At 33.8% G+C, this 23,506-nt stretch overlaps 1 long non-coding RNA gene across 1 annotated transcript in view; it reads left to right on the top strand.

Moving 5' to 3' along the window:
* The first annotated feature begins 312 nt into the window (after positions 1 to 312).
* The window catches only part of LOC104910151 (uncharacterized), a 71,577-nt gene continuing 48,383 nt past the window's right edge, over positions 313 to 23,506 (top strand). The window contains exons 1-7 of the long non-coding RNA XR_014882415.1: positions 313 to 2,006; positions 2,927 to 3,013; positions 3,805 to 3,918; positions 6,951 to 7,035; positions 8,796 to 9,000; positions 13,798 to 13,866; positions 14,871 to 15,052. This is a non-coding gene — a long non-coding RNA (uncharacterized LOC104910151). The remainder of the gene's footprint in view (positions 2,007 to 2,926; positions 3,014 to 3,804; positions 3,919 to 6,950; positions 7,036 to 8,795; positions 9,001 to 13,797; positions 13,867 to 14,870; positions 15,053 to 23,506) is intronic.

The raw sequence follows: 23,506 nt of genomic DNA on the forward strand, positions 1-23,506 counted from the left end.
TAGTCCTGTGAGCTTCTTTATCTCATCAGCAAAAGACAAAAATTGTGACAAAATTTAAGTATGTCTACAGTTTATTTATAGTATTAAGTAAAATATGTTATAGATGAGTAATCCAATTTTAATGAATGATATGTATATATGAGCAAATTTAAATATCTTCAACCAAGTCCTTTAAAACCGTATTTATTTGGACAAATATATTCAATATATCTTTTCAAGAGATAACATTCTGCAAATATTGGGAAATCTAAGTTAAATGTATGTTTGTCTCATTTGAGATCTAGATTGCATTTAATGATGGAAGCTGTTTGCACTGTAAATTACAATCATATTTTACAATCCTATTTATAAAATTATAAGAGAAAGCTGTGTGCATCTGCACGTGTCTTGTGTATAGCAAGTTCATTTTCCTGATTCTTTGTTGGAAGCAGACTGTGTAGAAAGAGCCCTGAAGGCTCACTTGTTCTCTGACTTATGGTGTTCTCAGTATTTTTACACATTTAGATGCTAGCGATATGGATAAATAAAATGAAATTTAAAGCTGAATAAAAGCAGAGAGAGACTGATCAATTTAGAAGACTTGCAATTTTTTTTTTCATAATACTTAGGAAATTTACCAACAGTATTCCATATTGGCCTAATCTTTAGTATTTTCCTAAATGTTGTCTGCTTGGTATTAATTTAAATAGTTATAAATAGTTATAAATTTCTTTATTCTTTGGCTGGGCACTCCCAGTTTCCGTAAATAGAATTACACTTTTTTTTTTTTTTTTTTTTTTTTTTTTACTTTTCTAATCTATTATCAGAGATTTGCTTCATTAGGGACTAATTGCAATTAAAATTCTGCAGGCAGTACAAATGTTATGTTATTTATTATGAAATATTCTGACTCGTATTACTGTTATTTTTAAAGACAAATTTTAAATTTGAGTAATAATCTTTAAAAATTTCATATTTCAGTAGCCTTTGGAATAAACCACCTTTAATTCAAATCAGGCTAGTTAGCAATTGCCAGTACTTATTGAGCAGTGAAATAAAATCAGGCTTTTGAAAAGCCTAATTAAGCTCTCTTCCTTCACATGCACTTTAATCAGCAATGGATGGCAATATATAACAAAAGGTCTTTTGCAGTGAGTAGATGAGGCACTGGAGCAGATTGACCAGAGATGTGGTTGATGCTCTGTCCCTGGAGACTTTCAGGATAAGACTGGATCAAGCCCTGGGCAGCCTGGTCTAGCTGTGGATGTCTTTTTTCATTGCAGGGGAGTTGGACAAGATGACCTTTGAAGGTCTCTTCCAACTCTAAGGATTCTAGGATTCTATTTATTTAATTTGGGTTAATTTCAACTTTTTATTTTTTTTGTATTGTATTTTCAAGGTCTTTCCCTTTCTTTTCCTGATTTATATTCTTTCATTTCCTATAGCCTTCAAATCTCACAATTGAAAAATACTGAATTTGCTACAAATTCAATAAGTAAGGCCGTTGATTGTTTTTCCATTAGTACATGATCAAATATGAAGAACTCAGTAATCATCAAAAGAGATGCACTAAGTTTTTTAAGCTGCAGGCTGAAATTCCATAAATTAGATAATAAACAAGCAGGTTTTATCTCTTTACACAGAAAAAGTGTATTGTCAGCTATAGGAAATATTTCATTCTCTCAATAAACATATTAAAGATGCAAATGACTGTGAGCTTTTGCAGGCAGGTATCTTGAGCTAATTTCATGTAGGAAGAGTTTTCCATGAATTTGTGAGAAGCTTGTATTTGCTTCCGTCCCTCCCTGTCACTCACTGATGAAACTAAGAGTATTTTTTTTGTTTCTTATGCACACAGCAGTACGAGTAAAGCAAGTGGTTTAGAAAACATCCGCAGTGCCCCTGAGCAATTTGAATAACCTCAAAGAATTTGATGAACAGGGAAAGGATCCCTGTTACTGTAGTGGTGGCAAGGAATGACAGCTGAAAGTAATCCTGCTGCAGTATTTTCAAGGCAGTTGTAGGAGGTGGGTTTTTTTTGTTTTGTTTTGTATTTTTTTTCCTGTTTTGTTTTTCTATACATATAAGCTCTTTTAATTAGAATTTCTTTCTGTTATACAAGTTAGAGATGATGTATTAGTGAAATGTCCACAAAGTTGTTTAATTTCCATGAGGATTAAAAATGTACCTAGAATGTCCTAGGAAAAATAAAAGTAATTTGAAGTAAGACTAGTTGTCTTGGAGTTACGTTCCCTGTCAGCGTCAAGGCAACAGTTGCTTTTCAATTTGTCACACATTTTTGCAGACTATGAATTTCTTTCAACAGGTGCATTGTGTGGCAGGACTCATTCACAATCAGTGCTGATCAGACAGCCACAACTTATCCGTGTCAATATCTGAGATGGTTTTTATGCTATAGATATTTTTCTTTTCCTATGACCCCACATGGCTCTCTTAATCTTTTTCAAATCAAATAGTAAATATCCCAGTAATAGTAAATAAAGCCCAGCAAGGGCAGAATTTCTTGTGATCAAATTGGAAGTTTCATCTCCCTCTGAGTTGAGTTTGGTGCAGTTAGCAGCTAAAGTACCTGCTGAGGCAGGCACGCCAAGCATTCACTCAACTGGAAAAGATGCCCTGTAAAAGTGAGGAAGGTGCCTATTACCCTCAAAATTAAGACTTAGAAAGCAATAAAGTCCTGGCAGCTCACATATGCTGTCTTCAAGTGTCAGTGCTGATCTCAACTGAAACCAGTTTTCTGACAAAGGTGCAGATTTTACTTTGCTCATCTACATTGCTTCAGAGCAGGGTGTGCTAGTAAAACTACTGTTTCAGACCAAGGACCCCGTTTTGCAAAAGCTTGAAACAAAATATTAAGATATTTAGATAACATTGCTTGGATTATGCTGAGATTTTTTTTTTTTTTTTTTTTTTCTTTTCTCCTTAGGACTTGTCTGCAAGCTACTACCTCTGAGAGTTCTTTTTCCGTGTTTGAGGGTAACCTCACTGATAATAAAATCATCTATATCTTATGGTAAGGAAAAATTTGACCCAGCAGAACACAGAGCAGCCAATGCTCCAGCCACATTTTCTAGTTGTGGTTTTGCTGTCCCTGCATGTGCCTTGCTTAGGGGGTACCATTTGTCAGCTAATAAATAGTTCTGTTTATTTCACAGTCCTTTCCATTTGTCCATCATTCTCAAATATATAGTATGAATATTACAGCTAAAACATTGCATGAACATTGAAGACCAAAAAAACCTTTTTTTTTTTTGAGAACAAATTTTAAAGGAAAAAAGAAACAGTTGTTTGACATGTTTCCACAAGTTTCACATTAAAAGGTAGCACAGCATAGTGGCTGAGTATTATTCTCTTGACTAAGTTTGAATAAATCCAAATGACAGTACATTATAAAGCTAATCTGATTTTAATACTGCTGTGTGCTGAAGGTAATCAGGATATTGCCAGCTGCATTGAATAATTCCTCATTTATTTGAGTAGAAAGACATTGGTTTTATGTTCTCTGCAGAAAAATTAAAAAATAATAAACGTAAGAAAAGAATAAACATTTTTAGTTTAAAAGCTTGAAGATTTTTAAGATTTCATCTTTTATTACCTAGAAAGGTGATCGATGAATACTTTTATTGTAATATATTTTTTTAACAAAATATTACTCAGTTCTTTTGCTGATCCTGCCCCTCTCTTCAACTCTATGATTGGGTCTCTGCCGGTGCAGGTATTAACATTCTGAAAGGGAGTGAATTCTAGTGTGTGCAAAATTGCACTTGGATTATTCCTCTATTATTACACTACTTGTGTCTTCAGCTTACTACCTGAAGGATTCTATCCATCCCCTGATTATATTACTGGAGTGATAGCTTGAATCTGGAGGAAAAATGCCTGGAGTAAGACTTTCAATCAACATATGTCCACCTGAAGGTAGGATCTGTTCATTTATGTGTCTGTTCCTTCAGATAGAATTCACCCAATTGGTTTTGGCAGCCTGAGGCTGACAAAGTGATTATCTGTAGGTATTATGCACACAACTCAACTCTTTTGCAGCCTCACAGAGGCAGTATAGATATTCTCAGTCATTCTTCCTCTTTAAGCTCATTCAGCTTATTACTCTCATGAGAATTGATCATCTTAATCATTTGATTCTATTTGCATATTTACTCATTGATTGATTTTGACTGTTTTTCATTTTTTGTCTCTCTGATAATTCAATACCTAAGGACTATGAAAGCAAGTTCTGCTGTGTCTCTGATTCTTTCAGCTTGATGTTTGTGTTTCATAATCTGCATGAGGTCCTTTTCTTAGACATTTAAAATTCTTTGTCCTTTCATGCAGTATTTTTGTAGAAAGTGTTCTTAATCACTATAGAATACTATATTTAAATTAACTGCTTACTTTGCATTGTTTTGCCTTAGCTCTATGAATTGAATATGTTATGTTTCCCATCTCTGTTTTTATTATCATTTCATTTTCAATCATGGAGATTGGATCCAGGATTTTTGTAATCAGACAGAGCTGTAACATGGTGGCTTGACCAAAGACTAGATTTAATTTAGTGGTAAATTCTGATGTAGTATATTTTCCTAATTCTTCATGCTAGCACTAGCACTGGCTTAGTCTGAATGTACTTTCTGTATGGAACTCCAGCTTCCAAAAACCTCAAAGCTATTCTGAACACGGGACTATCGTTATTCAACAGCATTCATAAGACTTCATTAAGTATTTACCTTCTCTCTTATTAAAATGTGGGGAAAAAAAAAAAAAAAAGAAACAAAAAAGGAACCCCCATACCTATTAAGAGGAGCACAATGTTATTCCATAAAATATGTACTGTATTAGTTACATTCTCACTTAAGTATCTCTATCCTGTCTCTTGCTGGCATGCCTTCCCTACTAGGAGAAACTCCTAGTAGGAGTTTCATTTATTCATACTTAGTTAAAGACAGATATCTTTACTAGTGTGAGAGAAAGCTACTTGATTTCTTGGTGGAATTGAGCATGGAGGCTTTCTTAACTGATGTTCCTGATGTCCACTTTCTTGCATCTTATTGCTGCACCAACATTTGAAGTCTTTGAAGGATAAGAAGGTATACATATATTTTTCCAAATGTAAATATTGTTCATGCATTTCTGAATAGTACAGATCGTTATGGATTTTTCTATAATATCTTATAATGGAAAGCTTCTGTATAGTATTTTTAACCAATATTTTTCATTGTGATATTCATGTAGTTGACAGTGTTCAAATATATAATTTGTCTACTCAAACATGGAGTCAGCTAACAACAAGCTTAGATCTACTGTCTCAACAGATTATTCTGTTTATATCTTCTGTAGTGTTTGCTTAATGGCTAGAGCCTTATATAAAATATGAACTTTTGTGGACTCTACTTATGAGTGACAGGTTAGTTTACTCAGTTAAATGACTAAAATATGTGCAATGTATTAGTATATAAAAGGTAAATTGCATATATAAAAATTGAATTGCTACAAAGTAATGTGCTTCTGTGGTTACAGTGCCCTGTCAATGCCCTTGAATATGCCTAAGCTTATTAATATTTTAAGCCATGTGAAACAATGATATCTGTATGCAAATAAAATCTTATTTTAAATGTGACCTAGATTTACATAGAAAAACTGTATTTCTGAATACCTCAGACAGTATTTCTGAGGGCTTTTTTTTGTATTTTTTTCTTTCCATGCAACTTGCATGATGCTGGAAATGCAGAATTTATGAAAGTGTAGAGATTGACCTATTGATACTGATCAGTTTTCCAGTGACAGCTTTTAGTAACAGCACACAGAACCTATGAGCAAAGGAATATTTGTCTGACAGCATGTGTGGTTATTTCCATAATGATTGGCATTTGTGCTAGTGTCTCTATCTCTGATTTTAAAAGGATCAAATACTTCAATCAAAGTAGGAGCAAAGTCTAATATTCCCTTGCTTTATGCAAAAAGGAGTAGAAGGCTGAAGGGAATTGAAAAATTGAGCATTGGAATGACTGGGCTTTGTGTTGTGGTACAAAATAAGCCTTTGTTTTGCTTTCATACTCATCACAAATCTGACCTTCTTTTTCTGCCTTGGGTTTTCCTGGGTTTAGTTTTTAGAACAGCATATATTTTGTTCTTAACTTGAACATTTTAAAGTAGCATGTATGTAAAACAGAAGACAAGCTTTTTTTTCTGTGTTTAAAATAGTGAAGCTTAACTCAGTTTCTTATGTCACTTAGACTTCCACCTTAAGTGTGTGATGTTTTAAAGTAATTTTAGCAGATTTCTGTTGTTGTAAATAAGAGCCCTTCGAGATTTGGCATGCCACTTATTTCAGGATTGGTGCTCTGATGTGCTTTGAGTAAAATAATTTGCATAAATTATGTACTCCTCATTTACCATGTGATGAAGTCCAGTCATGAGCTGTCAAAAGAACTACCTTTATGCAATCAAGCTATACCACTTTAAGCTCACTTAAGTGCAGTTTTCATTGCACTTTTACCATACTTGCCAGCTTTTGTAAGCCTGTAATAGCTTTGTTGTCAGCCTAAATTTGTGCATGGTCAATCTATACAAGTTTATTTTTATTTGTGCTAGTGTTGTTCTTCAGCCAAATAGTTCTCCTTTGAAGCCCATCTCACCTAATGCAATTACAAGAAGTAATTGTGCTCCTTCTTAATTCATCTTATTGCTGGATTAAGCAAAGAAAGCTTTTAGTACGCTGAGAGATGCCTATTTCACCTGATCATTGTTAGCCCTTCTGGGATGCTTTTAAAAAATATGTTATTACTGAAAGGATTTTTTAAAATAATGTTTTAGAGGAACTAACATTGCACAGGACAGAACTAGAAAGTGAATTATGCGTTTGGATTAATCATTATCCACAGATTTTCATCTGAGTGTTTGAGAAGAAGACGCTGCTCTACATGTTTCTCCTCTCTCTATTTACCTTGTTTTTGTAGCTGCTTGGACCACAGAGATCAAATGAAACCTTTGAATGGCATCGTGACACTGCTTATGTGATTTTGACCCCCTGCTCTCCAAATGGTAACTTTCTTCTGTTTTTAGGAATATGATTACAAGTGGAGTGCTAATCAACACTAGTGGAATGTTTCCTTTTTTTTTTTTTGCTTCTAAAGGATGCTGAAAGCTGTTAATGATGCATGTTGTTGCCAAAATAATAATGCTCATACTGCCAACTCACTATTTTATTCAGACTTAAAAAGAAAAAAGGGGGGAGGAGGGAAGTTGAGAGCTGTTAGTAAAGAAGACAGTTCTTTCATTCCCCTAGTGTATAATAATGGAATTCTAAAGAAATTCTGTGAACTATAATCACAATTAATGTGAGCTTTTGTTTCTTGAAAAAGTCTTTCTAGTTCTCACCAAAAGCTGTAAAGCTACATCTTGATGAATAAAAGAATTATATATAGTGAAAGAACCTTAAGGAAAATGTTATAATTTAGCACAGTATTTTATTGGTTATGAATAAAATGTCCCTATCCATATGTACCTCCAGCATGCACCTTGTGAGATTTTCTTTAATAGTCTCTGCTGGTTTATAATTTATAAAGTCAGAAGTTAATGTACAAAAGTGCTATACTAGCACATTTTAACAAGGGAAGAAGGAAGTTAAGCTGCAAAATATTCATCATAAAGATATTTTTCCCACTGCCAAAAAATCTGTATTCATGACTAAATTCCTAATAAATTATGCAAAACCTTCATGAATTTAATAAAAACATAAACCATACTTCTGTAGATGTGTTACCAAATTCAACTGCTTTGAAACAAATTTCATAAATCACTATATTTTTGTTTCCTCTGATACACTTAGTGTAAGCTTTTATTTCTATTTTAATATTCTCTTTCTCACTTTTATCTTAAAATTTTTAATAGCTTCATTTTTAGCTTTCATTTCCTTCATTTATTTTAAAAGTAATACATTTGAATATTCAAGTCGCCAAGGTAATCTCAAATGCATCTTTTAAATTAGGTTGGTTAGCTTCTTAACAAAATCAAACCAGGATACATTTTTTTTTGTTATTATTTTTAATCAATAAATAAATGAGGGGTGTGATGGCAGCAGAAAGAGGAGTCAACGTCCCTGTGCACTCTTCCAGCATGAATGGACAATTTGTTTTGTTGGTCTTAAAAAAAAAAAAAGTTAAATTTCTTCAGAATTTTCTAAATATTACTTTGTTAACTTAGAAATTAGCGTTTCATCTTGGTTGGACAAATGAGAACAGATTCATCCCCCCCCCAACTGTCTGAATGCTATTTGAAAATCCAGTTACTGCCCATGCAGTAATATCTTCAAAATGATCTCAATGTTCTGTAGGGAAATAGTCCTGAATTTACCCACTGGTGGCTGTTCACCTTTACTCAAATGACAGGCATGTAATGAGAATGACACCAAATACTATATTCTCATTCCACTTAATTTTTAAAGAAGATTTTCATAGTTTTAGTCATTCTAAAATTCTTCAGTCGTTATCCATTATGGAAATAAAGAAGTGAAAAGGAAAAGCAGATATCAATATTTATTTTGGAATTATATTGGAATATATTATATATAGATATTATATTATAGATATATATAGATATAGATAGATACCCATATATATAGATATTATAGATATATATATATATAGAGAGAGAGAGAATATATATATATATGTATGTATAATTATATTGGAATTTTTGGTGTGTGACTCCAAAAATTGACTGTGGTATTTCATCTTTGAATGGTTTGTCTCAAACTGTAGCAGGTAAAAGTTATTGCTGAGAATTTTTTCTTCTCTTTCAAGATTGAAAACCCGCATTTCAGAAGTAGTTCTTCCAGTGGTCACTTCATTGTTTGTATTTGCTATGTAAGCAAAGTCTTCCACGTTTAGTGAAGACATCGAGTTATCTTCTGGAACAAAACTGCTCATACCAGCTTGTGAAGATAATGATGATTCATGTGGAGCACAGGCTCAGAAGGGTAGAAAATGAATATAATAATAATACCAGGTAATGTCATCAGTTCTGATCTTCTGTTGTACTGAACAGGGATGAAGTTCCTTACATAGTAATGACATACGAACTAGGTTTTTTGTAATACAATGTAGATTGTTTGCTGCTAGGGAAAAACAAAGTCTTGTTTTATTTCTTTTAATTTTTTAAAATGTTTATTTTACATCAGAGTTAAGCACTAATGAAGATATTGAACTGAGATGCTTTGGCTTATTTACCATTGAATGATGGAAAATCATCCAGTACTAATATATTTTTTTTTATTTTTCTGAAACATGAAGACTGCAAAGTATATGGATTCTAGGGTTCATATTGCTGTCTACTCAAATTTATTTTTATACATACATATATATATATATATATATATATATATATATATAAAAACAAAGATGGATTAATACTGAACAATAAATCCAGCTAAATATGACAGGAAACAAGAGAAGGAACTTAGGATGGGAAGAGAAATAGGATAGTATTTTTAGGGAATTTTTTTTACTAGTGTTGTGTACTATGGATACTGCAAATACCTGTCACTCTGAAATGACCGCAGATTGTGCACTGCTTTTTTCTTTTTTTCCCCATCATTTCCACCCCCCAACCTCCAGCTCTTTTTCAGTAAGCTTTTAGAACAGGGAATTAAGCAGCGCATAACTGTGCCTTTGTTTTAATGTGGTGATTGGTTGCTGCAGTCAGTGATAACACGGATAACTCAAAATAGCCATACTGCAGTGCCTGCTTAGCACTGCTTGCAGCGGAACCAGTCACTGAAAGTTTAGGAACTCAGGGCTTGGCTCATAAGGGATAAAATGTTTCATTTAATTTTAGTGGAAAAGCTTTAAGTAGTAGTACATAGAATCAGTTTCAATATAATTATGTATTTTTCATGTGTGAAATTAAATTGAGTAGTAATGTGGTTTCCAGCAGACGTGAACTGCATGGTGTTTTCATGGTGATGTTTAGCAGTGCTTCTTTTAATTTGTTCTGATTTATATATTTTATACTGCTTTTATCGAACCCTCATACACTAATTGAACAAAAGTATTTTAAAGTATGATAACAAAAGTCTTAGACTGTCCAGGTCAGAAATTTGATTCTATGTATTTTAATTTTTTGACAGTAAAGAAAAACATCTTAACCTCAGAACAGTTCCTAGTGTCTGGGCATAACTGAGATAATATATTTCTACTGATACAGGTTTTGTATTAGAAGAATTTATGCTTCATCAGTTTCTGTAATTTGTGTAACACAGTCTAGTAGAAACATAATGCAAAGCAAGTTATTTATGTGAAAGATAGGGTTATGGTAAAGGAAGCAAATGACTTTGGAATGATCAGCGTGATATTGGAGGCATCAAAAAGTAACAACATAGCTTCATCTTGCACACCAACATATTGGATCAGTCCTAAATCAACAGGCATGGTGTATGCAGATATGACCAAAAAGGAAGGCTATGAAAGAGGGAATTATTTTTTCCTCCCAATTTCTGTTTTTCTACGTTGCTATGTATGAACAAACAAACCAGTTCTGTAATGGTATAGCTCAAAACTTTTTTCTATTTTTCTTTTTGAATTCTTGGTGTCGCATTTTTTTATTGCATGTACTGGTAAAACAGGAAGCAAGTAAAGACAGACTCTTAGGTGAGTAGTGCACAACTTCAATTTAACAGTAAAATAGATTTAACCTGCAAAAGAAAAAAATAAGGTAAAAATGAGACCAATAGTTATTCATTGGCTAGGTACCTACCTTGTATCTACTTTCATAGTTGGATTTTATTGTTTATTTTTATGTTGCCACTTGTTTATGTACTTCACTATTACCTGTCATAAAAAGGGAGATAGAAGTGTTGGATGGAGCTTAGTGTTAAGGAAGAATATGTTATAATGTTTAATCTGTCCAGTAATTGGAGGTTTCTCCGTCTAGACATAAAATACAGAGGGTACTATGTTTGACACACAGCTATTACTTATTTCACATTTTCCCTGCTACTTGTCTTGTTGCATGTTGAAACACAACATTAATAAGACCTAAAAATGGTAATTCTACTTGCCACACAATTAGTTATTTTGTGTTTGTTATTTCCTTTTCCTCAAATTTCTTTCTCTTAGAGGGGGAAGTTAGCACTGTTTATGGGAAATAAAATCTGTAATTCTGTCATGAGCATCTTATGGCATAATTTTGAAATGTGCTTAAGCATTTATAATGAATTGAGCAACTGACTCAGGCCCTTTTAAGAAAAAATGCCTCCTGGAACTAAGTAATTAAATGGTTAGTGTTTGACTGACTTTGGATATCTGTTTCTTGGTTTCTCAGGTCTTATTTGTGAGATGAATATAACAGCATTTCCAAGAGAAAAAGTAAATAAAGCTGATGTTATACCATCTATCAGAGTTTTTATTTTATGATGTAGAACTTACTGTTATCCTATTCTGCACTGCTTCTGAGAATTATTTGAATTAATGTGAAGGATGCTTTTTGCATAGACTGGTACATCTATATCAAGTCTTCCAGCATGAAATCTTAAAGCTCCTATGCCATTTGCTCAAAATAAGCTAGTGCAATAGAACTGCTATTATGCTTGAGTTGTATATGGATGTTCTTATACACGCAGCTGGATGTGCACAGCAAAAGATGGTTTTAATTTATTGTCATTCAATATTCCAGACTTCTACAAACAAAAGTAAATGAGTCAAGCTTAAGATAAAAATGAATACTCCACAGGTGATAGCAGCTGAATCTATCCTACCCTTATTTATACTCTTGGATTTAAAACCAACTTGACTAAAGATTACAATTACACCAGTATGAAATTCATGTCAGTAAATGCAAAATAATCAGCTGAATATGTATATCTGAGTGAAAATCTAGATATGCTTTCAAATGAAGAGCAGCCTGCTGAAGCAAAAGAAATGTAGAAGCACCTCTTCTTTTGAGATTGCTTATTCTCTCTGTTAATTGTAATCAGTAGTTGTAATCAGTATGTGATCACCAAATATGGTGAAAAGCACCAACTCTTTAAAAAGTGAAGGTGATTTTAAGGTTTTATTTTATTTATTTCCCCCCCACAATCTAAATATTGCAGTTCAGTTGCAGCCTGTCATTTAATATGCAGACTCATTTTTCTTTTACTTGCTTGTTTATCTGGATCAATCTGGTTTGGGGATTTCAAGTTCTAAGGTACTGCATACCAAGTAACCATAGATTTAGATAGAAAACGGTATTTAAGTTAAAGATGTTTGCATGTGATTGTTAGTGATTAGCTGATTTTCACACTACTGATTCTAAAATATTCAAAAATAAATTACTATTTACTATTTGTTTTGGTGATAATCCTGACAATCAAAAGTGATATTATAGACATCTCTTTGGTAAGTATTGAGATGTATAATGAGAGGTTAATTTTATTAAAAAGTGAGAAATTGAACTTACAGGATGTTATCAACTACGCTGAAGTTTAGTAGTTGATCAAATAAAACAGAAAAATCTAAAACTCTCAAAAAGATGGCAAGTTAGGTTCATTGTATAACAGGAATAACAAGGGAATAATGAATCACAATGTTCAAAAGAGCAATTAACCATGAAATTCTTGAGCATAAAACATAATTACAACTAGAATTGATTTACTGTGTTTAAAGATGTAAGATAATGGAAATGATCATCTTCAATAAGTAATGAGAATCAGCAGGATGGTATTAAATTACCTAAACAATTACAATCTTCTTATAAGAATAGAATTTTTTTGTTATGCTAGTTGAGCTTCTTTAACATGATGTAGTAGCAATATACAAAGCAATAGTAAAAAATGTAAACAGTGTAAATGCAATTAATATTATAATATTTTATTTCAACTTCATTATAATTCTCTTTTGAGATAAAGTTTTTACTCAACTAGCAGTTGTAAGAAAAAATATTTCAGGAAAGTAATAAATTGAGGACTTGGCTCATATGCATTTACAGTCGTGCAATTCCACAGTTCTTAATATTTTGACAAGATACTGCAATAGCATAAAAAAAAAGTTTTTTTTAAAAAACAATAATACATGATAGCAGTCAATGGAAAATAAGAAAGCAGTTTTATGTGTAAAGTTGAGTTTCTAAGCAAACAATAACTCATTCTTAAGAAATAAGTAATTTCCATTAACTTAGTAGTCTCAGAACTCTTCCAATGCCAGAACAATGAAATGGGTTCAAGTAAAACCAACTATAAATCAAAAATTACATGAAGTAATGTAACATCAATATGAGAGACTAGATTTTGACATGTTTTTAATTAGTTATCTTAAAGATATTTTTTCAGAATTCTTTTGTAAGTTAAAATTTCAACAGTAAAAAAACTCTATTGCAAGCTATTGCAATTTTAGGACTGAAATAAATTATAAGGTCTGGTGTAATTTCTGTGTTTCAGAGACCATTTGCAACTACACTCACAAAAAATAGTTTTCTCTACTTCAGAAGAAATTATTTATTCTATTCCAAAGATCTGTATCAGAAAGTCATAAGGAAAATAACAAATTGAGTTTATGTTCGAAGTTCATCTGAAGTTGACAATTTCTTTTCATTTGCTAAATACATCTATAACTCTTTTATTTATTTATTTATTTATTCATTCATTCCTAATACAGTGCCTTTATACTGTATAGGATAAAAAGCCAAAGTGTCAGTTGGATACACATCCATGCTCCTTGAATAGAGCAAGATGAATATAGACAAGATGTTTAGAATAACTCATAGCAGGAAATCATCTTTTTGATATAAGCTGAAAATGTGCTTAACTCAGATATTTTATTGTTAAATTAGCTATGTGCTGAATGGGAAGTCGTAATGTACCAGCTCTACTCGACTGGAGACTGAAACGTGTTTTTCTTGGTAGGTTTCATTTGTTTTTCATGCACCATTTATAATGCTCTGTGACAGAACTTAAGCTCTTTTGGGAGTCTTTGTATTTGATGAATGCCTGTATACAGACTGATAGCGAGCTCTTAAAAGATAGAATGGAAGTGATTGTGAAAAAGCTACTTATCTTTTCTAGTGTGATGCTGGGGCAGTCTCTTATTTTTGTGTTTGTTTTTTTTTTTTCTTTTTTTTTTTCCTCCATTGCTGTAGTGTCAATAAGTGGCATGGATAACTTGAAATATTTCTTTCTTAGATGTTTCAGTATGTGATAACGTAGTAACTTTAAGTAATTAAATGATTTCATTATTCAGTCGTTTGGAGATTGTGCCCTAACAGATAAAATGCTGAATAGAGTAATGCTGGGAAATGGCATTTCATATGTAAGCCGTGAGTTGCTGACATTGCACTATATGAGTGCTATGAAAACTTCTTGTTGACTGTAAAGGCTGTTAAACAGAAAGATAACTTCATCTGAAATCACTGACAGAGCTTCTTATAACAGCTTGATTACTATAGTTAGATTCATCAGTAAGAGTAGCAAAAGCAGTATTGTAGCAAAGATTAAAAATATTTTTCCTGATAGTGACAAGATTACAGTGTATGCATCTCCCAGTGCTGTCGTAGTTTTGTTGTCATTCTCAGTACAGTCAAATTGAGCAAGTATATACTCTAATGAAGTGCTTCCAGTTTGGTGTGAACTGTCCCCAGATAAGATCCACGAGTGGGATTAGCAAAATAAAGAGTCATGTGTCAGGATAAATACTTTTTAAAAAGAGGAAAATAAACAAAAACTGACGCAAAGGCAATCGTGCATCACTTCTGGCAAACAAACTGATGCTTAGCTAGTCTCTGATCAATTCTCTTTAAATTTTATTTTTAAAAATACCTGTTTAATTACTGAGCAAGATGTTTTATGGTATGGAATATCGACCTGGTCAGTTTAGGCTGGCTTTCCTCGCTGTGTTTCTTGCTTTTAGCCTATTCCTGACCTACTTGCTGGAGAGGGAGAAAGTGCAAGGAAAGTAACATCTTGATTCTGTGAAAGTACTGTTCAGGAGAGGCCAGAACGTCTGTGACTTGTCAATACTGCTTGAGCCACAAATCCAAAACACAGGACCATACTATCTGCTATGAGGAAAGTTCCTTGCAGCCATACTTGGTAAGTACTCCAAGAACATAAATTTTTAAATATGTTTAGTGGAAGAGTTCCATTTACAGTCAGCTTTAAAGAAAAGAGTAGAAAATATTTTTCAAATAATGATTGACTTTTGGTTATTCTAAACAAAGCATCTGAAATGTAAAACTAGTACATTAATTTGACTTCCAAAGGTTGTGAAGAAAATAGAGGAAAGCATGGATTTGCTTTGGGAGAGTGTTAATTTGGATATTGGATTCTAAAAGAAATGAGAAACTCTCCCTGGAGCTGGGGAGGAAAACAATTTCTGACTTAAGGAAGATATTTGTGATGAATGCTAATGAAGGCTGATAAGCAAAATGAATGCTATTTTAAGAAAAGTTTTCATTAAATGTAGTGTTTCTAAGTACTTTTCTTTCAGGAAGGGGACACTATTTCCCTGTTGTTTCCTGAGGAGAGCTGCCTTTTCAATGCCTCCTGAACAAGTGGTGGCTTGCATGCTGTGGCTGAAGGGCTCAGCTGAGGAAGTGAAAGACTTGCATGCTCAGTGACACTACATCAAACCAGGAGAGATTGAGGCTTTTGTTGAGAGTGGTGTGAATAGTTGGGTTATCTACAGTGGACATCTGCTTTTCTTTTCTAAACTGAGCCAGGCCAACATAATGGACTGTAAGTAAAAAAGAGGAGAACCAGTAAATGTCAGCAGGGTTCAAACAGATGGAGGTGTGTGCAACAGTAGCCTTCATGAATGTCCAACACTAAGAAATACATTTCAGTAGGAACAGTAGTGCCTCACTGCTTCTTCTTACTCGTGAATGCAGATTTTGGCTGTAAAGGACCAAGACTCATTGCAAAATTAGTGCTTCCTATAGTGCTGCACTTTGTCTGGCCCACAGGTTCTTGTTTCTTTGCACGCAAAGGATTGCAGTTGCTGGAGACTACACTTGATTATGGTTAATCTAGAGGGATTGGCAGATGAGAGGTGTGATTCTCTCCAGAAGGAATTTCTACCTCTCCAGCCCTTGTGTCGCTGTCTTACTGTGCATGTTTGATTGCATCTAACAGTCATGGTCTTAGTATGGATGCAGTACAAACTGTAGCTATTACTCAGAACAAAATGCTTGCTCCTACTTGCATCTCTTTGTTTTGAGACATACTATTTCTAAAGCAGGATGCCATTGGGCAGGGGACGCTACTAAACTGTCTCTGATCTCCTTTCCTTGGGTTCATATTAGTGTGGCAGAAAAAGATCATCTGGAGCTGCTGCCACTTCCTTATGGGAGGCCTTATTGGAATAAAAATTAATATATTTTATAATAATATAATATATATTAATATAATATTTAGAATAATCCCCACCACCCCCTAACTTTTTAGCCTGTTCAAGAAAAAAAGAACCCAAAAAACTATTTTAAGACTCCCAAGACTGCTTCTACATCATTTTTGTATGGCTTTAAGGTCTAAAATATTGCAACTTGTGCAAACTTCATGTAAAGCATGTTACTAGTCTGTAATTAAGTATATACAAAGTTTATCCAGCATGAGCAGGCTGTTGGAGTGAATAGCTATTGTCCTATAACCAAACCAGCATATGTAAGCTGAGTGACAATAATAGTGACTATACTGCTACTAGGATGTGACACAGAGGTAGTAAGCATTTCTAGTCCATGCCGGATCAAACTAAGCAGTTAAGTACTTGCTTAACCCAAACTGCATGAGATTGAGTTGTAGTTAACTGAAAATAGAGCTGATGAAATTACTGTAAGCTACCAATTGTGTTTGCTAGGAAGTATTTGATGATGGGGGTTTATGAATAGCTTTCATTTTATTTTAAGGTTTGTCTTCACTAAAGTGAACTGAAAACAAGTCACCTATTCTCACCTAACTTAAGTACTTACTAGCTTACCCTGTACAGCAGAACTTGTATAAGACTTCCCAGGTACCTTCACTTAGGCCTGAAGCCCAGATTCCGTAACTATACTTTGTGCCAATTCATTCATAGGGATAAAGGTTACCAACCGGCTTTTGTAATCAATAGGAAATGTCATATAAATTGGTTGGATTCATAGAATCATAGAATGACCTAGGTTGAAAAGGACCACAATGATCATCGAGTTTCAACCCCCCTGATATGTGCAGGGTTGCCAACCACCAGAACAGGCTGCCCAGAGCCACATCCAGCCTGGCCTTGAATGCCGCCATGGATGAGTTATCCACAACCTCCCTGGGCAACTTGTTCCAGTGTTTCACCACCCTCTGTGTGAAAAAATTCCTGCTAATATCTAACCTAAATCTCCCTTGTCTCAGTTTAAAACCATTCTCCTTGTCCTATCACTATCCACTCTTGTGAATAGCCCCCCTTTCCTGTTTACAAGCTCCCTTCAAGTATTGGAAGGTCAATCCATTGGAAGGATTGAATGCTTTCATTGATAATGTGCATCCAGATAAATGTTTTAATAGTTCTCTTCTGCAATTTTTTTAAGAGACTGAAAATACTAATTTATGATGACTATCTGATCTTTCATTAGACAACTTTGAAACTATCCTGTCCTGAGTATCAATCCTTATCTATGAGAAAAAAAGATGGTATATTCTGCTGCTATTGGTTTTAAACTATTTCAAGTCAAACTAATGGACTTGAATAGGTTTCAGTAATGGTTTAAGGTCAGTTTATCAACTGTGGTTTATTCAGTTTATCGGAAAAGCAGTTTCTACAAAATTGTGCGCAAGTTGGTTTCTGAAGACTTTATCATATAAAATACAATTTTGTTGCCTTTCTCCTGTTTTGATAATCTGGATTCAGAAACAAGAATACTGCTTCTGTGATAGTAGTTGGGAATGAGTTTACTGGTGACGGTCCCAGAAAACATTTCAGTTAGGTTTTGATTTGCTAAACTGCCCTCTCTTTTTCTGTTTTAAAAACTGATGGTTGCTTGAACAGAGTAACTTATTTTACACCTTTTAAAAAAATGTATTTTCCTGAGCTGTTTTTTCACTTATAATAAGCCATTTCCTTTTCTTTTTTTTCTTTGTATTTTCATTTAGAAATTCATTTGTGTTTTCATTTAGAAAATACATTTTTCTTTATTTGTGCTGGTTTACTTTGATTATTTAGAAGCTAAATTTTAATCCAAGTGTTAGAAGCCTCTATTGGTTAGATTTTCAGCTGATAATATGTTTTATGTTAATGGAATAGTAGTGGAGAATCACTTTTCACTTTCATTTAAATATTCTATTCCTATTTGCACCTTGTTGCTCTTTTTGAGATAGCCGTAATTTAAATAATTGATTCAACGAAAAAAAATAATCCAGCAGTGTAATGCTTAGCAGTCTATTCCAGAAAGGTCAGATACCAATTACTGTAATTTTACATAAAATGAAACAAGAAAGCCTGTCCCTTTCATTCCCAGGAAAAAATGTTAAAACAATCAAAATTTTCATGGGGCTTTTTCAGTCAATAAGTATTTCAGTGAATGATTGCAACACCAAAATGGATAAGCATTTTCCCATTCCTTCAATTATACTAATAAAAAAACCTGGATCTCATTTGGAGGGCAGGGAGTAGAAGAAGGGTTGTTAAGAGAGGTAGAATAAAAGGGATTTTTTTATCTATATTTCTCCTAGAAATGATTTTTATTGTCAGCAATACTATTTACATATATTTACTACAGATGTTTTATGTATTTTTAATCTCATATTTGCATTTATGCTTTCATTAAAAAAAAATATTTCTGTATGGTTTAACAGGCAGTGTCTACCTAGTTCTGCTGCCTGAAAAATAAACAACTAGAATGTTTTGTAAATTTTATTTCACTTTAATCCTTCATGCAGCTGAAGTCCAAATACACATTATGTGACTGTGCCATCTGGAGATGCTCTGTCAGAGCAAGCACTGAGCAAAGTTATATCAGTTTTACAAGTAGTCTAGCTGTTCTAATTGGGGTTTCTGCTTGACTTTATTAGACTGCTGAGTATTTAAGTATGTTATTCAGGTAGAACACCATACCAATATGACTACATTATTTTCAGTATGCAAAATCACTTTAAGCATCTCCAAAAATGCAGGATTATGGATGGCACTGAACATGTTCTGTGCCATTTCTTATGTGGGGGTAGCTTCAATTAAATGATTTATATCATAAAATTGAACCTCTCGTAATGTTCTCACTCAGCCTGGATATCCCATAGGAAGTTGAATTTGCTCAATTTTCAGCTTCTATCATTGAGAGTACCTGCAATTTACCATTATCTTGCAAGGTCCAGACACAAAAAGCTTGCTTGTAGTATCCCAATCTCTTTCTCTTTCTGTGTGCAGCATCCTCAACTTCCACTTCCTTTTTAGAAATGTGAGGGAGGGGAAAAAAAAGGATAAATAATGCACAAATCTGATAAACAGATTTATCTGTGACAATAAAGTAAAATACAGCTAAAGGAAAACTCCTGATGTGGTTTTGGGCTAGCCGAGAGGTAACCTAGTAAGTAGAGTCCTCTTTGTCTGATCTGTTCTGGCTATTTGCCTTTGAGTGCTGTTTAAAAGTCAGTCTTTTTGGTTGTCAAACATGCTGCATGCATTCATCACAGATCCTGGGAACTGAGAGGATAGAATCAGAGAATATTTTCAGTTGGAAGGGACGCATAAGGACCGTCAAATCCAACTGCTGGCTCCACATAGGACCACTCAACACAACTTTTGTGGAAAGTTTCTTCTTAACTACAGATTGCATAGAAAATGAATATGTACTTTAAAAAACAAAACAATGATCAATGTTGTAATACCTAAGAATCCCTCTCAATAGTTACAGGTCACAAGAAGGGGTGGACCCTGGGTATATAACCATGCTGTGCTCAGATAAGGGCAGCCACTGAATGGGAGAGCAGCTTTTGGGCCTAGGCTGCCTCCTGAGAAGGACTGCTGTATGGTTGGAGTCCCTTCGCTGATGGAGTGAGTTCCATTCTTCTTTCTTTATATGACTATTGGTCTACCTGTCGATACTTTACCTGGTGTCACCAAGAACCTGTCAATACTTTACCTGGTGTCACCAAGAAGAAATTTGCATCTTCGTAAGCAGAACAAACCATTATTAATTTAACTGTGATGGAGTTTGATCTATACTGGAGTGTAATGATTCCAGTGCAGCATGTCACAGTTTGAAAACAATGTCTTAATCAGGCTTTCTCTAACTCTGAGCATAAATAAGCTTCTGAAAGTTATCTGAAGTCATCTGATAAACTGTATGTCTTCTAATTATTTTAGAAAGACTTTATTCTGGTCTGACTGTGGTTTCCTTTAGGTGCTTGCTTATCCTCCTATCAGTTTTACTCTTTAGTTTCTTCTTGCTTCACTGGACGTGACAACTATTTGCATCTGAAAAAGAAATAAAGAGAAAGGTGCAGATTTAGCAGTTTCTAGCATAGCTCATTGAATGCACAAATCTTATGGGGTCATCAAATAAACTTCTAATTTATACATAAGCTGTTTAGAATCAAAAGCTTTCTATAATCTATTCAGTCAACAATTTCTGATCATTTCAAGTAATGTGTTTTTGGTTTTTTTTCTTCCCACTCTTCTCATTACTCCTATTGTAACAAAACATTTATTTTGGAAGAAGTAATTCGATCAGTTTTTCCGTTTTTGTTATTTCTGGCTAATATCTTTGTTTTAAAAACCACTTGAAAATAGTCTGGCAGTATTATTATCCGCTGATGGCAAGAATTGTTATGGAAATCAGTGAGGCAGTACTCATTTATGCTACCTGTGCCTCATTAAATTTGTTTAACAAGAACTTTCCATTTGCTTCATTTGTGAAATAACATCAATGACAAAGGTAGCAGAAGATGATGGATTGTTTTAGTTAAAAATTTTCAGATTGCAAAAGAAATTTTTAATTCCCAAAGGATAACAAATGCATGAAATAGTATGTTGAATGCACTTCTTTTTCTGAACTGTGCATTTCTGGAAGAAGTTTAACTCTTGACCCAGTATGCTTCATTGTAGTATTGATACCCAGATGTTAATGCAAAGAAAAACTTTTCTGAAGTTTGTGAGTGAGTCGAAAAGCACTCCATAAACTGATAGTGCTAGGAGTAAAAGCTAAAATGCCAATGACACTTAAATGATTTTAAAGTTAAGTACATGAGTCTTTTCTGTCTTAGTGATTCTGTAGAGAGTGATGTATTCTCAGTTTGGGTGAGTTCTCAAGCATTGTTTTTTCTCATAAGTACATTTGATCAAACTGATGTAAAAGATGGTGAAACAAAGCTTTGTTAACATCTTCTTGAGGTTTTCTCACTTCCACAAGTCAAAACTGTTTGTCTTAAGTTCTTGCTCAGATGTCAAAGTGCATGTGTGCATACTTTTTTTTTTTTTTTTTTTTTTTTTTTTTTTTTTGTCCAGCACAGTCTTTGAAAGGAAAAAAGCAAGTATTTGATGATGGACTAATAATCACTGTAACGCAGGAGTACTAGTTCAATTCCTTTATCTGAATTTTATTTATTTGACTTACTGGATTCTTGGGGATGTACAGGGCTGTGGAAACTTCCTTTTTCTCCACAAAAGTTTTCTAGACGGCAACTGTAACTGTTAAAAAAAAAACTGAAACCACACAAATACTAATCCAAACCTAAACAGCAACAGCCAGAAAAGCCCTTCGCTGATGAAATTCTGCTCCTTACTATGCAGATGGTTAGATATTCAGTATCCTGCAGATCTATCTATCTTTAGAAGCACTTTTTGTCATGAAGAAAATTTTTAGATACGTTGTCAGAAAATGCGTTTCTAGATAATGAACCTTACAGTTTATGATGACAACCATGTTTTTTATTGGGTTATCATTTTCCCTACATTTTCCTGCAAGAAACAGTTACAAAAGCTTCCTGCAGTACAATTACAGGTGAACTACCTGCTACAAAATTCAAGGTGTTATCATTTTGTTTCTTAGTTTTTTCAGTTCTACACATATCTCTTAGGATATTAGTATCTATCAACAGTGTAGTTGCTGCCAGACAGATCAACAGATTTATGTACCATAACTGATGCAAATACCTGGGAGAAAAGAACATCAGGATAGGTTATTTTATCATTCTTTATCATTCTTCTAAGTGATTAGTCTTTTTCCCAAAAGGTTGGGTAGGCAGAACAAATGACAGATATGTATACATTACATTCAGCTATAATTTTTGGATATTTTGCATGTGTTCAACATGTGAGCATATATTGTGGAATTTCTTGTTCATAATTAGCAGTAAAAATGTCTTACTGCTTCTTACTGACCGACAGAAATTTGAAATGAAGTATCAAACTGTATTTTAGAATCCTCTGTTATGTTGTCTGAAAGAAATACAAATTCCTGTGAGCTCACTTCTCTTTTTATATAGGAAATTCCACTTTCAACAAAAGTGAATATCACTCTTGCCCTCTAACAGCATTTGGTGTTCAGGATCCTCAGCTTTTTGCTCTTTGTGATTCAGTAAAATCTGCAGTATCATGATGGATGGCTGAAGCACTGTCCACTCTTTCCTCCATATGTCATGTTGATTGCACTGAAGTTCAGTTACCACAGTCAAGGACTAGATATATAATATGCTAGTACACAGCTGAACATATAGCCATGATGATGAATAGTGGGTTTTTACTTCCCTTAACAAGAAGAATGAAATTTTCCTGGCTTGTACCTAATAATTGATGTTTATTGACCCAATATAGAAGACTACATTGCATGTGGTCTTTACAACAGAAGTGTTGTCTTTTATTTTTTTCCCTCCAGAAAAACTATACAGCAAACTATTACAATGGAGAGGGATGACTAGACAGGAATGAACTATAAGAAATCTGCATGAGCAGTGCTATTATTGATGTATCGTATATAGACACTGTGAGAACCATGCTCTTCAGTTTAATTAAAATATTCTTACTTTTCAGCTTTAATCTTCTACTTTGATCAAATGTATTACTTTTGATAATCAGAATGGTTCAAATTAATGAAAACATTATTGATGGTGGCCATATGAGAGACTCACTCAACAGTGAATGTTTCAAATGTCAACTTTACATGAGATTTGTCATTATTTTTTCCTGCTTAATTGTACTATTGTATAACTCAGGTGCTTCAGTCACAGTCAGACACAATTCAATCCATTGGACTGACTCTGCAGGAGTCAATGACTGCTTATCTGCAAGCTGTAGACCTATCAGCTGAACAATTCTGAAATTATTTTTCCTGATTGTTTCATGTGAGAAGCTACAGTCCTTGGCCTCATCCTTGAATCATCTCTTGTCTTGTCTGGTTTGTTCTGGTCTTGTGTGCTTCTCTGTGCAAAAACCAAAAGAATGATGGGGAGATCCTTTTGATTAAAGCAGAAAATAACAAAAAGAATCCCTTTCTTCCAAACTCCTACAGTCCCAGAAGGTCACACAATGTATTAAAAGCTTTGCTTTGCTGTTTTGAAAGGAGCCGGTGCTCATTGTTTAGCCTACTATAT

Source organism: Meleagris gallopavo, chromosome 3 (genome assembly GCF_905368555.1).
Source record: "Meleagris gallopavo chromosome 3, MGAL_WU_HG_1.1, whole genome shotgun sequence".
Classification (NCBI taxonomy): Eukaryota; Metazoa; Chordata; class Aves; order Galliformes; family Phasianidae; genus Meleagris; species Meleagris gallopavo.